Below are 17,346 nucleotides of genomic sequence, written 5' to 3'. Positions count from 1 at the left end.
TGCGAGGCTAAAGCAAAGAGCTAATGACCAATTATGTGTGCCTCTGCTATGTTGGCTCTCCTCCCCAGTGCAAGAAATGGAGTCACAGGAGCTCTGGTGTAGGTGTGCAGGTTTCTGGGCACTGGGGTCCCACCTTTTGCAATGTTCAGGTTCGGGCACCAACGTTCTTGCCTTGCTGTGGCATTGCTTAAAGGGAACCGAAGGGTACTGACTCTGTGTGCACCCTCCTACGTAGTTTAAAGCAGATACACTCACGTACTGTTTAACTGTACCTGAGAAATTAAGCAAAACTAGTGCCAAAAGGTGCCTGGTGTCCTCCGGTCTGTGGTGGCAAGTTATTGGTTGTACTATTTGAATGTACTGGCCTGATGGACTCTGTACTAAGGGACCAGTTGTGTTGGTCTCCTTTACATAGGTGCAGCTCCCCTTAGGAAAGGAGGCAGATGCATTTACCTTGATTTAATTTAAGGGCTTGCTTGAGTGCAATATGTCGATTTTTTTAGAAATGTGTCCTGTTAGACTTCCCTGGACTGAGGAAGAGAGGTGGATGTGATACTGGGGATGCTGTAGGTCTGCTCTGTAAGATGGGAATGTCTGACACAGTAACAATAGTGTGGGAAGAGTAAGAAGCAGGGTTTTTTGGTGTGGGGTTTTTTTTTCAGAATAGTAGTAGCTCTTCCTTAATTGACAGGGAAACCAAAGTAGCATTTGGGAAGAGTATGTGCAGACACCAAGGTGTGCAAATGATGGGCCACAAGCTAGGCCTTGAATCCCAAGCAAAGGATTTACCTCCCTACCCAAGCCAGCTGCTCTTCTGGCTTTTGACTCTGGTCCACAGCTTGACTCATCTCCCTCGGACCCATTTGCAAGCTCAGTCCTTTCTCGCACCTCTAGAAACCAGAAGTGTTTCAGGTGAAGCAGACAGAGAAGGAAGACTAGACCAGTGGAAAGACAGTGCAGTATCTGCTCTGTGTGAACTGGTGTTGTGAGATGCCACCACGGGTATGCCGAAAGTGGGATATGCATGGTTCGTGTTCTGTTGTAAGGATCTGCCCCCTTGCACCTAGCAGTATGATTCCCAGGGCTACTTTCTCCAAGAGTGACCTGCAACACTGTGCCCCTTCTGCATGTACGGCAGCTGCAAATCCCTTGCTGTACCTGTGTCTGCGTGAGCACCCCCCACGGAGAAGCAACTGATATTGGTCTAAACACATTTGTGTATCTCTCCCTGACATTTGCTCTGTTAAAAGGTCAGGCTTCTGCAGCGGAGACAAGAGCCGTCTTCCTCATTATCGCATATTACCGCAAATTTCCATTTCCAGCTCCAAAGTTCCCAGTGATTTCTGCTGCTGCGGCTGGGGCAATCCAGCACAAAGCACCGTCTGCCAACCTGGAAGCTCTGCCCTGAACCGCACCGACGATGCTCAGGGAGAGAAGCAATGACTGTTTGGGGAATATTTGAGAAAACCCAGTGAATTTCTTGGTGCACTAAGTTCCTTGCTTGCAGTGACAAGTTGGAAAAATATGTGACCAATTTAACTTAGAAATGCAAGTCTGCAGAAAGAAAGGACCATTCTGCAAAGAGTCATTCATATTTTTCAGTCTTCCCGCAGAAACGCTGCTCTCGGTTTCTCTGTAATCTCTGATATTTCCTAATATCAGAGTGTGGTGCTGGCAGAGGCAAAACATGAGGCTAAACTTCAGTCTGTATTCTTACTCAGAGGAAGTGGACTCTGGGATCTCTTTGGCTTTTGAACGTCAAAAGGCCAGACTCAGAAGCAAAAGGGGGGGGGGAGGGAAGGCATATTTTTCTTGTTAAACTAAGGTCTTGCTGATGGGAAGATACAGGTGCCAAAATAAAAGCGTGTGTGACATTGGAGTTGGGCAGGCTCTTTGGGAGTTCACTTTGTAGGGTTGTCTGCTCTCTGCTTTTCATATTAACCCCCCTGTACAACCTCAGGAGCAGTTATATGTATCTTTACATATAAAAGAGACTGCAAACGTTGATGGGGTAACATCATTGTAGAGTGAGCAAATATTGTTCTTGCTTTTTCCACTTATTTGGTTACATACCGACAAACAGGCATAGGAAAAGCATTTGCTTGATCACTAGATGACCTGGCTGGGAGATGGATGAGTGTCTTGCTGGTACTCCTCTGAGTCCCACGTGCTGCGTGGATGGCCACTGGCTGACTTTCCCGATTTTACTGCTGACTGCAAACGTGCTGTAAGGTGGCCACTCAACAGTGGCCTTGGGAGAAGAGATGGTAAACTGCTGATTTAGTAATGGAAGAGTTAGGGGAGAGGAAGGACCTTACTTACTTTGGCCTCGGATATGGGTGAGACCTGGGGAGCCCTTCTACAACAACAAAGTTGAAAGAACAAATACTGCACAGTGTAGTTTTAATGTAGAATTTTTTCCAATAACAGCCATAAAGAAAATATACTTTAGAAGCAAAATATTTTTTTCACATTCTTCCCCTTAGTTTTCGTTCTTAATGTGGCGGTGGCAGACCACAGAGCTGCAGTCCATACTGGTATCTGCTCTTTAGATATACAGATTACGGTATAGTAATTTCTCCATGAGTGATGCACCTCCCTGCTCAGCTCTGTAACGCAGTTGGGTACCCACTGGAGAAGGGGTTCCCTTTAGGAAGAGCTGCCACTGAAACAGGGTGAGTCTGCAGGATGCTTTGACCATGTTCCTACCCTAATAACCCCTAATTTGTCCCTCCCTGCCTGATCTGGGCAGCAACACCTAGCCAGGAAAAAGTATTTCACATAATTTCCTTGCCCTTGCATTTCTGTCTTACAGAACACATTATTGGGCCTAATGTTTTTAGGTACTTGGGGAGTCTCTTTCCCCGAAGTGTTTGTAGGCACTTTGGATACAATGTGTTGTGCCAGTTTTTTTACGTTAAATCAGTAAAGCAGTAGCGATGCATTTGAATTCTTTGCCATTGAAGTTGTGACTGAAGACAGTTGTAATGTAACAAGATGAGGATGACCTCCTTTTATCTGTTCTCCTGTCTTGCTGCTATAGAAAGTTAGTGCTAGCTTAAACCCTGGTTGCCATTAATGAAAAATTCCACTATTTTTATTAAATTTCAGAATCACCTCCGCTAGCATGAAAAACAGTGATATTGGATTTCTTTTTAAAATTAACAATGTATGTAACAGTAAAAAAAGCTGACATTTACTTAGTGCCTGGAAGCAAAGAGACTGCGAGGCGGACGGCAAGCTGCTGCGCTTCTCTCCTTCATCCTGCAGCCTGCATATGTGGTTAGGAGACGTGGGGCGAGGTGGCTCGGGGTGGATTGCACAGTTAGGATAAAAGCCAAGAAACACCACCACTATTGCTACCTTTCGCCAGTAGGAGAACGTCAGGGCTCACAGGGGAAAAAAAGATTTATTTTAGCAGCTGGCCTGGATGTCTGCCAAAACGTGAGGGAACTCAGAAGTGAAGCCGGGGATCTTGGTTAAAGGATGCAGGAGATGTGAGCTGGGGCTGGACAATTACCAGCTCTGATCTGCGCTGTGGTCAGGCTGGGAAGTGACCTTAAACCCCCTTCAGATGTCAAAGGGACATTCACCATCCAACCGATGTAAGAAGTGGGGATGGTGCATGGGGATCACAGAGCAAGGAGCTGGCCAGTGAGGTGGGAGGGGAGCTGATAAGAGATGTTACTCTAATTTGACCTAAGATTTTTAAGGTGTGTTTATTAATGGTATAAAATGATGGAGTTAGTATTTTACCTTGGGTTCATTTTAAAATTCAGTCTCTTTAGGAATTTTCTACTGCAATCAGCAGGATCCCTTATAAAACTAAAAGCAGGGAGTCGCTTCATGCCTGTTTGCAGGCACTGGAGAGGGTGCAGTGTCTGGTAGAGACCAGCCCATCTTAGGCTGGTAGTGTTATTTGATTAACAGTCTGGGGCAACCTGGAAATGAGCTTGCTCTCGAGGAGAGTCCACAGATCACCAGGAACATATTCTTGTAGGGAAGTGTCCTCATTGCCTTCCTAATTCATTCCTCCTCGCTTTATCCAACATGTATTGCTACTGGATTATTGACTATATGATTTCTTTTCTTGATGTGAGCCACAATAGAAAAGGCATTACTGTACAAGACAGGGAAATAAAGCAGGGTTGTGTGTGTTAGACTTGTGGTAATATTGAGTATGGCTGGTACCTGGCATACTCATTCTCATTTAGGGCTTGGTCCCCACCCTCCTCTGTGGCTTAGAGGATGCTCTGGATGTGTAGAGCAAATGTGGGACCAGAGACCTGCACCAAGGTCTCCCTCTATCCTTGTAGCCCTTTGCTGTAGGGGACTCTTGACATACCTGGGGGGCCCGTAGAGTACAGAAATTGCTTGAGTCTAATGGGGGAGTGTGCAACAATTAAACGATGGCAGGCAGGACAAGCCCTTGCACTCCGGGATATAAACTGATTTGCCTGGAGTTGGGAAAAGTCATCCCACCTGCAAACACAGCCAGATCCTGACCGTCCAAGGGAGACCGCGCAGGAAACTCGTGCAAAGGTCTGTGCGTTGTTAAAACATCAGTGGCACAAATCTGCTCTTGGTACTAGAGTGACTGTAAATATACATGTTCCCCTTCCACCCCGGTTCCCCAGGTACCGGTCAGGAGCAGAATTTCACTGTATTGCATGTCAGGTTTAAATTCCTCCCTTACCAGGAGTGCTTGTGAGAGGGTGCTGCAGATTTCTCCTGTTACCTGCCTCAGCTCTTTCCAGTCTTGGTTCGGTTTGCTCCTGGCTTTGAACTCCTGCACGTGCTAAGCACAATGTAAAGATGTCTCAGTAAAGACTGAGATATCCATGTAAAGGGTGCTCTGTAAGTATATACGATCGGCTGATCGGTTCTGATCAGCAGTTGGGAATTATAAATAGCCTAAAAGCAGCTAACCATCGTCCTATGCTGCCATAGTAATAAATAAGAAGTGCATATTTTTGAAAGGCTTTTACTCTTAGAAGAGAAAAAGATATAATAGCTTTTTTTTAATATGTCACATAATTTATTCTGACAAACAGATGTATTTTGTTGTTGCCATTATCATTTGATGAAATACTTTAAAGCTGGTCCAAGGTGGTGCATTTTCAAATATAATGTATACAGTACATCTAGCAGTTAACAAAATTTGGATGTGCAGCATAGAATGGTCATTATTTTTACTGAAAAAAATAAAGGCACTAATTAGTTACAGACAAGATACTTAGCACAAACAGATAAGCTTCAAAATGAAAAATTCTCGGTTTATGATAATTATGTTCTCTGCTTTGTTTTCAGAGACTGATAATTTGAGGCTTTAAAATCACCAGGAAGCCATTAATTGGAATTCTTCAATAAAAAATAAATTACATAGAAGTTCATGATGAGTTGTAAAAACACAGAGACTGTATTATGCAGTGAGCGACATTGCTCTACTATTTATAGACATGCACAGCTATGTAACAGCAAAACTGTAAAGAATTTGAGATGTGCAGATAGCAATTATTCATGGATCCCAACGATCTGCAGATATTTCAAATAACTGCTTTTAGCAGATCAGCTATCCAATAAAAGCAGGGCTTTATTTCCAAGTGGCACTCTTCTAACATGTTGCTTCTTGTTTTTGACATCTTATATGACATTATTCTCCTAGGGCCGATTATAATGAGAAGACATGGAAATCCACGTATCGGAGCAGATGCTCCACTCCATGCGTGTGCTTATCGATAGGAGTTGAGGGGATTTCTCTTACGAAGGGTCAATGTGGTCCTTCCTCCTATACCGGGCTCAGTTCCTGAAATCCATAGCAGCTGACCAAAAGAAAGCATTTGATTTCTCTTTCTTGCCCCATTTTTCTGCTCTCCCCTTGTTCTCTGCTTTCACCTGGGATCAAATCCTCAGTGGCTGATCCTGTGAAAGCTGGTAGAGCAGGTTCAAGGACTAAGGACCTGCCCAATGGCACCGATCACAAAATTTCTCTTGATTTATGAAGGAGCTGGACTGAACCTTCGTTGGAGCTATGTGAGCAATTTGGGGGGGTTTAGGAGACCTGCTACTGAGAACTCCCACCCACCCAGACCCCTTAAAGTATCCACTGCTGTCCTTCTAAACACATTGCACAACAGTGGGGCAGAGCCACCAGACTTCAGCAGCTTTCCATTGAGAGCGAGTCTCAAAAGAGTGGTAGATGCAGCGAAGCGTATTGCTTTATTCAACTTTTCTCCTGCCTTTCTCCAGCATGTGGGTGAGTCCCATGCGGAGACTGGTCTTTTCTCTTTCCTGAGGGAGAACTGACACCTCTTTGCTATTGCTTGGGATCCAGGCCTGAGACTCGAGACAGAGCCGCTAATGGGCCTCAATTAATTGTCTGACCCAAAGGGTATAAAATACTGTTATATTCCAGCTATGCTCTTTTCATGACCACTGACACCCCGGGCTCCTGCAAGGAGCTCTTTAGATAAAGCAAGTAATAAAAGTGATCGTAGGGATCCTTGACACATGCCACCTAGTAAAGGAAACAGAGCAGATTTCAGCTCATTCACCAGTGAGCTCAAGGGGATGCACAAAAGAGTGAAGTGGCCTTGGTAGAGCCTGGTCTAAAGTTACACTTCAGGAAGACGGAGGAAGTATTTCCCGAGGACCTGATCAAAGGCGCACTCTCTCTTCAATGCCAGTATAATGCCTTCTGGCTGCCATCGTACGCAGATAGCGTTCAAGGGCTTTACGTGACTCTTGGGCAAGTGCAGAATAAATATGATCAATCTAGGCAAGTTAATTCTCAAAATATCAGCAAGCGCAGAGTTGCAAACCATCTTGTTTAATATTTTGTGGCTAAAATTAATCAAAGGTATCAGCTGGTTTATTCCCCCCCCCGCCCCCCCCCGTTTGTTTAAATCTGAGTTAGTGTGATCACAAGGAAGGCAGGACAATGAAAGTCCAGGGAGACAAGGATAATGCGAGACAATAGTAGAGAGTCTGCAGGGAGACCGCTATGGTGTCAAGACGAAATGACATAGTGTCAGGAGACAAAGCCTTACAAAAAAACATATTGGGTCTCTGCTGGCACTTGAGGAATATCGTAATTCTTGGAGAATAAAACCTACTATACATCATCCGAAATCAATTGATAAGAGATCTCAGAGAGACTAAAAACTGTTCCCTCCCATTCATTAGTAAAGGTGGCTTCTGTCCAAAGCTGATTGTTGGTGTGGGCCAACTATGATAAATGCTCTCTTACCCACCAAAAAGAAACACTTTTTAATGAGCTATCATCTTGTGTACATTTTAATTTCCAAATTGCTACAGTGGATATACGGAGTTCCCCAGAAGTGACAGTGCTGCTTGGAGGCATGATAACCTAAGCAATATTTTAGAGTATATTTTTTTGGTAGGTTCATGGAACTTTTTGATGCCAAACCTGATGTCTGCATATTATTAACATTGCAACAATAAACTATTAACTTTTGTTTGCATGTATTGTAGTACTCCTTACAAGAAAGTATTCATACGTGGTTAGTGTGAGGCACCTAAGCATTTGTGGGGTGTAATTGCAATGACTGGGCACCCGCAGCTCCTATTTACTCACGAGGCAGTTACCAATGCTCAGCACCTTTGAGTATCAGGACATTTATTTGTGGGAAAAGCTATCTCCCAACAGGATGGTTCTGCCTGTGCTCCATAGCTCAGTTGTGCCCTCTTTCTCTGTGTGTGACTTAGCCTAAGAAATGTCCTTCTGCAGTCCCTGTGCTCCTTTGGGAGGGCAGAGACCTGGATGTCCCACGCAGCAGCCCCCAGAGCAGCAGAGAGGGGTTGACAAGGACACACGGAGCCCGCCTTCGCTTTCCTCCTGCATCCCTGAAGTTTGCAGCTCAGCACTGAGCCAATTTTCGGTCCTGGAAATGCCTCGTGTGTCCCATCCTTTTGGAAACCCCACAGCTCTTAAAGAGCATCTGTGACATTTATCCCCTGTCTCTAAATTATTCTCAGTAGAGTGGCGCTTGGGCCACCGACAGTGATGCTGCAAAAGGTCACTCGATGGACCTTGGTGCTCTGTTTTATTTACTTAGTTTATTTGGCTTGCAGTGGAGACAGGACATGCTTAATACGTTGGCCGCATCACAGGCAGCCAAGCCCTGGTCCCCAGCACCTCCTCAGATTAGAGCGTTTATAGGAGGCATTAGAAGAAATGGAGGGAGTTCAGCATATTTTTTTGGTATGTCAGAATTTCAAAGGATTTCTGAAATTTAATGAACTCATTTAATAGGCATAATTGTCTTGAGTACATGTGAGAAAACTTCTGAAATAGCAGAATTAGGCATGCTCCATTTTGTAGCCTTTCAATGACCTCCAGCAAACGTGTGACCCAGATATGAGAGCCTCCTGTCCACTTGCATAAACATGATGTTTTAAAAAGGCGGGGGGGGGCGAATAAAAGAATTGAGCTCTTAATGGCACATGGACAGAGACATACTGCAATTGCAAAACAAATTCAGAAGCAGATAAAGAATTGCCTCGAGACTCTGCACGCCGAAACTCAGCCGCCTCCTGCGAGACGGAGGTTTGATGGCTGTGGACCTTTGGTCAAAACTGCTCTGGATTTTCCTACGCAGAGGCTCAAATGGTAGTAAGGTGCACAGATCTGCTTTAATGCCTGAATGATGTCCAAGCTGCAGTTACACAATATATTCAGGATGCATTGTAACACTATGGGACTTCTTATTTCCTGGCCTTGATGGAAGATGTACAGGGGTTGTAAAGGCAGAAGTAATGGCCATGCCAGGCAGCGAGGAGGTGGTAGCTGCCTGCCCCACCTGTGACCAGCCCTCCTGCCACTTGCATACCTGTTATGGCGCAAGAAAAAACTATAATTTTAAAAATCTCATTAATTAACACACATTTTTAATACATCATTAACTTCCTATCACATGCCTTTCCTGGAGGAGCTCTGCGGCCAGATTCTGACCACAGGCTTCTTCGCCCATACTCGCAGAGAGGGGGGTGAGTGGCTCTTGACTAGTTTAGGCCCCATTACCATAGTAACGAGCCCTGATTGACAGGACTCTGAATTAATATGTGTACTTAGGAGAAGAGGATGGGGGTCCTGCCAGGCGCGCCTGTGCCAGCACACACGGGATAACACTGCCGCTGCTGGCCCTGCTCATCACAGGCTGCGGCTCCAGCATCACACCTATCAAATCGCCACTTCCCACATCGTTATGAGTCAGGTTTAATTAAAAGCAGGAACTAGCAAAGTGTTGCTGGGATTTAAAATTATATGTCGTTAGTTATTAACCGCTACAAATTAGGTAGACGTTGTTTTAAGGAGAGCAATTTCCACAGACGGCACTGGTAAAGCAAGCTGGCGTGGGGTATCGCACAACTTTCCAAAACGGGGATTGCCAGCTTTCTCAGAAAAGTGCTTTTTTGGCCACTTCTTGGGTTTTACGCATGACCGAGATTTAGCATTGTTCATGCTTGCTTGCAGCAATGATACTTTTCTGTCTATGAAAACTCATTTTTCATTTTAACAATAATTCCCAGGCAGGAAAAAACATGTCCTGGATTCTCCACTGAACCAAACACTGAAACAAAATATTGGGCCAAATTATGCTCTGATTTTGCAACTTTAAAATCTGCCTTTGCAAGTTAGTGCTGAATTTAGTTCATTCCCCTCAGGCATTTTCCATGCAATAAAAATTGTGTTTCTTTTTTCTTTTCTCTTTTTTTTTTTCCCTCCTGCCATTTGGGGAAAATGAAAACTCAAACGAGAGAATGAAGTCAATTGTTAGATTAAAATTTTCTGTACTGTTGGTATTAGAAGAAAACCATACACAAGGCTCACTCCGAGTATCTTGCCTGGAAATCTGCATTATCAGTGTGACTAAAGCTGCTGATACAGATGAGGCATTTTGAGTTGCGGTAGCCAGTGATGATAAAAAAAAAACCAAACCCAAACCCCCCAAAAAAACAGCAGAGAAAAATAAAACTTTGAGACCTTAATACTTCTGTTTGGCAGTTTAAAGGGAGGAAGTGGTGAGCTGGTCTGAAGATTTTCCTTCTCCACTACTTTTGCTGCTTCCACAGCCCTGCAGGGGAGAGGAAAACAGTCTTTGAGCTGTAATAGGTGTAAAACTAGGCAAATTCAACAAAGTTTTAGTGAGTGAGAATGGAGAGCAGCGTTCACAACATTTTACTTGGCAATCTCTTTATAGGTACTCAGACGTGAAGACTGGGAGTGTGATACACAGAGACAGATTGCTCTGTGATGGAGAATAGGGAATTTAAGGTACCACGCATAACGCAACTTTTATTGGGCTAACAAATGTAGAGTGCAAACCACAGTCTTTGGCATAAAAAAAGGAAGAAAAAGCTCTTCAACACCAGAGTTTTTATGTTAATCCGGTAAAAGCTATTACAATATCTATCATCGCTAGCTTTTTAAAAGCCAGTAAGGCTGAAGGCCACAACCTACACATATCTTCAGAGTAGATATATCAATTTTTTTTTCCAGAAGTTAACTGATAAATTGCATGTGTGCGTGTATATGTATGTATGGGTGTGTATATGTTTTCCTGTGACTGTGAGACACAAAGTAGTTAGCAAGGGAATGTAAAAGCTCATTATTGTTTATCGTCAAGTGTGGCAAAGGAACAGAAATTAAAGAGGCCGGGGGGAAGCGAGCAGCTGTAGCTGTACTGACACCAATAACTTTTCATGAGGGTGAGTCAAAGCGTCAGGATGTCAGACCCTCGTTCCTGCCCTTTTGAACTCTACTTCTATAGATCACGACGAAATAGAGAAGTGAGACAAAGATACTCCTCTCCCCAGCGGGGCAGAGAGGAAACCAGCCACTCATGCAAATATTTCAGATGAGAAGTTAAAAACACACCCTGCTCACATCCGCAGGGACAGCCGCGTTAAGCAATACCGACACGTTTCAGAGGCGGAAACAGGTATAAAGTAATAAGTACATGGGGGAGAAGCAGAGCTTCCTCATGTCCACTCATGTGAAGTGTAAAATAGTAATTCAGCCACGATGGGGCCTTGCAAATGCGCTAAGTGCAGCAGTGGAGCCCCCAAATGTGGGCGATATGAGACACGGGAGGAAGGAGCTCCATGGGAGCATCCTGGCCAGGCTGGGGCTCAGCTGTCCCCAGGCACAAGCAGCAGCTCGGCGGGTCATGCTCTTGCTCTGGGCACGTGGCTGGTGGCTCTGCCTGCAAGAAACAATGAGCTATATCCCCTGTCGCATCTCTGCTGCTGCTGGCTGTGGGGCAGTTCACGCTGCATTGGCATGAGTTGCCCTATGGGACCTATGCAAGGAGATGTTTATGCTCGGAGTGTTTTGTCCCTGAGAGCTGGCCCTGAACATCTCCTCCATGCTGGGGATGAGCAGGGACATGATGCGGCAGCAGACCTGCTGCTGGGGCTGCTGGCCGTGCTTTCAAGCTGGCCATGGGGCTTTCCACCGGGCCCCGTGTTGCAGGTGTCAGATGTGGAGCGGCCACCGCATGCCCCGGTAGCTCTTCAGATTTTTTTTTTGGCGTCTGTCTGCTACTCAAATGGCAGTGGTTGAGGTCCCGCTGGGCGCAGGAGACTCTGCGCGTTAATGTCGTGCGGCATTGCGTGGTCTACAGTTTGTTTTTTAAAAGCAAAATGAGAAGTGAGAGGCAGCTGGCATGCTCGCGGACCTTTGGTGAAAAGATAGCCCCCAACTTGCTCTCTTGGACAAAGAAATAAAGTCTTTTGCAAAACCTTGATTCCCCACTGTGGTAGCACAGGCTGCCTTTTCACTCCTCTTAAGAAATGGAGATAGCAAGGGATGCTCTAACTTGGATGATACCCAAGCGTATTTTGCTCTCTTGGATTAAAACAAGCCACCTCTGAAATCAGAAGATTTCTGCTGAGGTCAAGAGGTGCTGCTTCTCACCTGCTAGCTGTTTCTGCTTGATTTCCTACCACAGTACCTCAAGGTCCCAGCCGAGACACAAGTCCCACTGCGGCAGGAACCGTGCACACCCCATTGAAGAAAAACATTTGCTGTCTCACAGAGATTCAGATTTAAATAGACAACGGTGGGAGGCGGGGGGGGGGAAGCAAAGTGACTCAGGGTTGCTGGGCTGGCTGGCAGCAGATGTGGGACTAGACTCTACTTCTGCTGCTGGACTGGTGGCCTCAGGATGAGGCCGTACTGCTTTGTCCTGGTGTGCTGAGTGTGTGGCCACCCAGCCTGTGTGGGCTTCCTGCTAGCATTAAGCAACAGCAAAGAATTGCTTTTTTATGTATGTATGCATGGTCAGTGTTGTTGTTCATATTATAATGAATTATAATTGATTAGGAAGTTCAACTGCATTGCGCTGACATGGGTTTAAAAGCTGGAAACACCTGTATTTCCAGAAAACACCTGTATTTCCAGATAGCATCACTGCTGCTCGATAGCTAGTTCACCTAAGCAAAGGAGATATTTTACATGAGTGGATGTGTTATTTAAAAATGTGAAGATCTCTTGTTTTACACGAAGAGGCACATTTTCAAATAGGAAAACGGGTACATAATATCCACTGAAAGCCCCTGGAAGTAAGAGTGTCATTACTATCGCTGCAAAAGTTGCCCTGTCTGCACTCCTCTCACAGTGCTTTGGTGTCAATTTGTGAGCAACACTTCGAGGCTGATTTTAGTAAGCCCGGTTCTGCCTGCACTTTCCAGACCTTATTACCTGCGCCTCAGTTGTCCAAAATTTGCTGTTATTTCAAAAAACGATACGTCCCAAGAAAAAGTTCTCCTCAATTCTGTAGGTTAGCCCAGAGTTTGATTATCTGTGTCTTTTTTTAAAGTGTCTCCAACGGTATTTAGATAGTTTGGTGACTTGTAAAACAGTGAGGGGTGCTTGCCCTTTCATGCACTTTGAATTTTCACCCCTGCATCTGCTGACATTGGGGTTTATTCTTGACTGTGAATAGTTCAAAGGGAAGACCTGGTCTGAGCTTCCCCGATGGTAAATATTGCATAGCCATAGCTACCTTCACCGTTAGCAGCGTAGAATGTTTTCCACAGTATTTAGTTTTATATTCAGCATTTCTTTCTTTTCCAGCAGCAGTTAGGCAATTTGGGTCCCAAGCCTCACCTTTAATGTATTTTAAAACTACTAGGTTGCATAACCTTCCTGAAGTAAAAAGCAGTGAGCATGTTACATCTATCTAGTTTATTACAAAAAACCTCCACAATCCTAATGGCTGCCCAGATCTTTTGGGAAAATCCCTGCTCACACAGCTCTCAAACTGCAGGTATATGTATTTTGGTGATACTCCACCACACAGGTCAGTGTTCACCCAAACCCTCTGCTGCTGCTGCTGGGGACCATGGAAAACAAAGTAAAATACTACGTTCAAATGCTGAGAGGTAGAGATGTCCTTTTTGGAAGAAACATTCAAATGAGGTGGACAAACACCATGAAAACTGGAATGGGGCAGGAGCCAGGGAGCAGCAGCCTGTCCCTTGCAAGAGAAAGCAGCAAATAACGAGTTGGTTATAGAAGAGATAAAAGAAAAGCTGACCTCTGCGATAAGCATGGAGGTGGTGGGAACGATGAAGCAAGGAGGCAATTATCGCAACTCTCCGGGATGAAGTGGGCACAAGAGCTAACGTAGCTGAGCAGTGAATTTCAGCAGCAAAAAAATGGATCGTGCACAACTGCAGGGGTTACTGCTGGAGACTGTATCAGAAAGAAGAAAAATGGATATTGCCTGCAGAGGGACTCGGCACTTTTTTGGGCTTCCAGGAGAAGTCGGCTCCAGCGTACGCAGAAATTTCTGAGAAGATGATTTTCCAGCTACTTTAGATTCACTGCAAACAGGTTTCAAGTGATAAAATTCTTTGGGGGATATGGGTTATAATGAATGATCCATTTTAGAAGAGGAAACAAATAGTGGGATGTTGTAATGTTTTAGCAGTGAGAAAGCCATTGTTTCCAGATTTGTATTAATGATACGGAGTAGGAGGAGAATGGCGAGATGACAGCATTTGTAAATGAGGGAAGTGATCAAAGATCAATGGCAGTCCCAGGAGGAAGGGTGAGAGCAGTTGGAAAATACTAAATTTCGGCTCCGATTCTCATATCCCTTAGGATATTTTATAAATTTATTTTTTCCTGAAGAGTTTTCTGGGCACCTCAACTCAAGACAGTGCATTAAGCCTGCATACCTCTGTTATTTGGCCAGCAGTTAAATCCAGCTTCAGCTGCTAATACCAAGGAGCCTGGAGTCAGGAGAGACTGCAATACTTGAGCCTTGTGAGCGACGGCCAGCTGATGTTATTTCAAGACTCCTGTCATGAGTGCAGCTCTCGCCATGTGAACGATTCTGAGTATTACTCACAACTTGTAAGAACAAAGTGAAGAACAGTATTTGAACTGTGTTTTCTAAATACAGCCACATGAACAATACTTTGAAAGGAAAAATTTCCTGTCAAGAGGCATTTGTATGCGGCACCAGGAAAAAAAAAATTATCTGCTCTGGAGATCTAGATCTGTAGGCAAAAAGATGCAAAGTAGGAAATCCCAAAACACAAGAAGAATTATGTTGCTCAACTAACATTATATTTCTTGCATGATAATAATTATAAACAGATGCACCATTTGATGGTTTACAGATCTATTTCTCTTCTTTACTTAGTTCAGCTAAAATTTGTAAAGTATTTTCCTTCATTTGTGGAATAATTGACTTGTTCTTATGACATCCCCGGGCTTATGATCCAAAGCTGAGCGCAATCTTTCAGTCGAAGCTGGATGTCTCTGTGAAATAAGCACTGTGATTTCATTGCATCTTACTGGGTTTTGTACAAAAATTACTGTTGAGATATTATCACCTGGGCTGTGCAGAAAATGACGCCAGATGAGTGGAGGGGTTGCTTGCACCTTTCACATTCGCTGAAACAACAAACCCAGTGACTATTCCCTTTACACAATGTCTGTAGGGATGCCAAAACCAAAAGTTTTAAAGAATTGCATGTCAGGGAACGGCAGGAGACTTTCCGTTTCTAAAGCTGCGCAGGCTCTTTGGAGCGACCTGCTCTGCCACGACCGCCGGCCAGGCTTCCCGCACTTCCTTTTCTTTACCTGCTCCCACCACCGCCGCCCCAGATTGCCTCATCTTCTCTGTTTAAAGATCATTTCAGCTGTTGATGTGTTCTTTGTGCGAGTTTGCTAACTTGTTTTGCGAGGCCATTTGATGCAGCGGGATGCCTTGGCATCAGCTTTGCTGCAGCTGGGCTTCGCTGCTGGGCTCCTCCTCAAGCAAAGCCCTGATGTCTCCTTCATCAGCCCCTGGCACCCGCGATGCCTTCCTCTGGTCGGGATGAGGGTGCACAAGTGCCTCCAAATCTTCCTCCTCTTGTTCAGCCTTTCTGTGTCCTCCTTGCATGAGCACGGACCTGGAGGAGGACTCCCCTGTACCATGGAGTGAGCAACCTGCCTTGTCTCTGAAGGCACAGGTAGGTGCCACACTTCTCAGGCTTTTCATGTGACAGAAAATACCCCTCTGTGTATACGAACTGAGTCACCTTCTGCCTGCAGTTGCAGTCCTCATCAGACATCGTTTCAAGCGTTATTCTTGGCAATAATGTCTCATTCAGCTCAGCCTCTTCTCAGTGATCATGCACTTTGCTTTCCCATCTTTATCAGAACGGGCAGCTTTGTACTTAAAACCTGCTTTTGTTTTTGCTGCTTCGTGTTTGTATTGGGCATTTTTTGCTAGGGAAATTGTGTTTTCCCTGTGGACCATGCTCCTTCACACTGCCAGTTTGGTCTGTGTCTCACTGCCTGGTTTTCCCGAGGAGCTGGTCCCAAGCAGAAATGGGAGGTCACCTCTTGTGTGTTTTGAAAATTTGCAAGAAATATCAATTGGAAATCAGATACTAAGATATTAAATGTGCACATAGAGTTAGAAGAGAACATTAGTAGCATAATCCTTTTTATGATATTCTGCAGAGATCTTAAGTATAAATATTTCCAATGTTGAACAAGTGCTACCTTAAATCATTCAATCACTCCATATAGGCTGCAGCTCACTCAACGGCAAAGCTTAGGCCTCTTTCCAGCCTCTCCTCAACGGACAACACAGGATCGCTCCATCATATTCACTGTTTTCTCTCGTGCTGCCATTTTCCACCCTTCTTGGCCAGGTCCTTTTTCCCCAGCAGGGCAACTGGTAAGCAACCAGTACCTGACTTGGATTATTTGACTCAATGCATTTAGTCTTTGCCTGTAATCAGGTGCAAATCTAACAACTAGTAGAGCATCAAGAGCTTTTTTGTATGGGTGACATACCTCGCCTCCTCATGGATGATTGGGGCCAGGCTCTCATGGACATCTTGTCAGGTTCTGTCAGCAGAGTTACACCAGGGAAAGGTTTGGCACATGCTGTAAAAACTAAACCTTGACCCAGCCATGAGCAAATGAGAGAGAGGCGGCTGTTTAAAATGCCTGATAATGAAGTCAGATGAAGTAATTTCAATATTGACTGATATACTTAATTTTATCGGCACTGGCTACTATGAACGTATTTTCCTCTCGGTTACAAGCAGTGGGATTACCCAGCTCAGAGATCACTAGGTGGACTCTCTATCCCTGGCTCCCCTCTGAGGACAGGACTGGGAGAAAGGGCGATCATTCACACGGGCCGTCGTCCCCACGGCCTTACGCCTCTGCCCTTGAACAAAGGAGAAAAATGAACCAGATGCAATTGGCTGGTGATTCGGTTTTCAGCCCAGTAGTTCTGACCAGAGGATGTTGGACTCTCTGTGGCCAGAAGCCAGTTAGCTGCCAGCAAAGTATTTGCGTGAAGACTCACGTAACATCTTCTGGCTGACAAACCGCATTATATGTCTGTCCCCGTGCTCAGGAGTAAGCATCGCAGTTCTTTGCCTCAATATGCTGCGTTATATATAGCCAAAATGGTAAACTTCTTGTGTTGTTGTCCTCCAAGCTAGCATCCAAGATGGAGCTGATGTCAGGGACCTGTCTTGAGATGGGGAAGGGGCTCCATCTCAACTACTGCTGCTCGGGTGACTTGCTGACACCAGAGTCCCTAAAAAATTGGTTTAGCAGCAGGCAATATCCAAGCCAAAAAATAGCAGATCAGCAGCTACTGGAAGCAGAAACTCCTTTGCAAGTTCTGGTCCTCTCTGGTATCGCCCAAGCTGCTTTCCTGACTTTTAGCAACGGCTTTTTGTTAATTAGGTCATGTGTGGCCATTGTATATGAAGTGCTACATGATCCAGTAGGAACAGTGTTTTGTGCCGATGTGTCTTTTCACTTCTCACATTTTCTTTGCTCTCCAG

Source organism: Gymnogyps californianus, chromosome 3 (assembly GCF_018139145.2).
Source record: "Gymnogyps californianus isolate 813 chromosome 3, ASM1813914v2, whole genome shotgun sequence".
NCBI lineage: Eukaryota > Metazoa > Chordata > Aves > Accipitriformes > Cathartidae > Gymnogyps > Gymnogyps californianus.
This window is presented reverse-complemented; position numbering follows the sequence as displayed.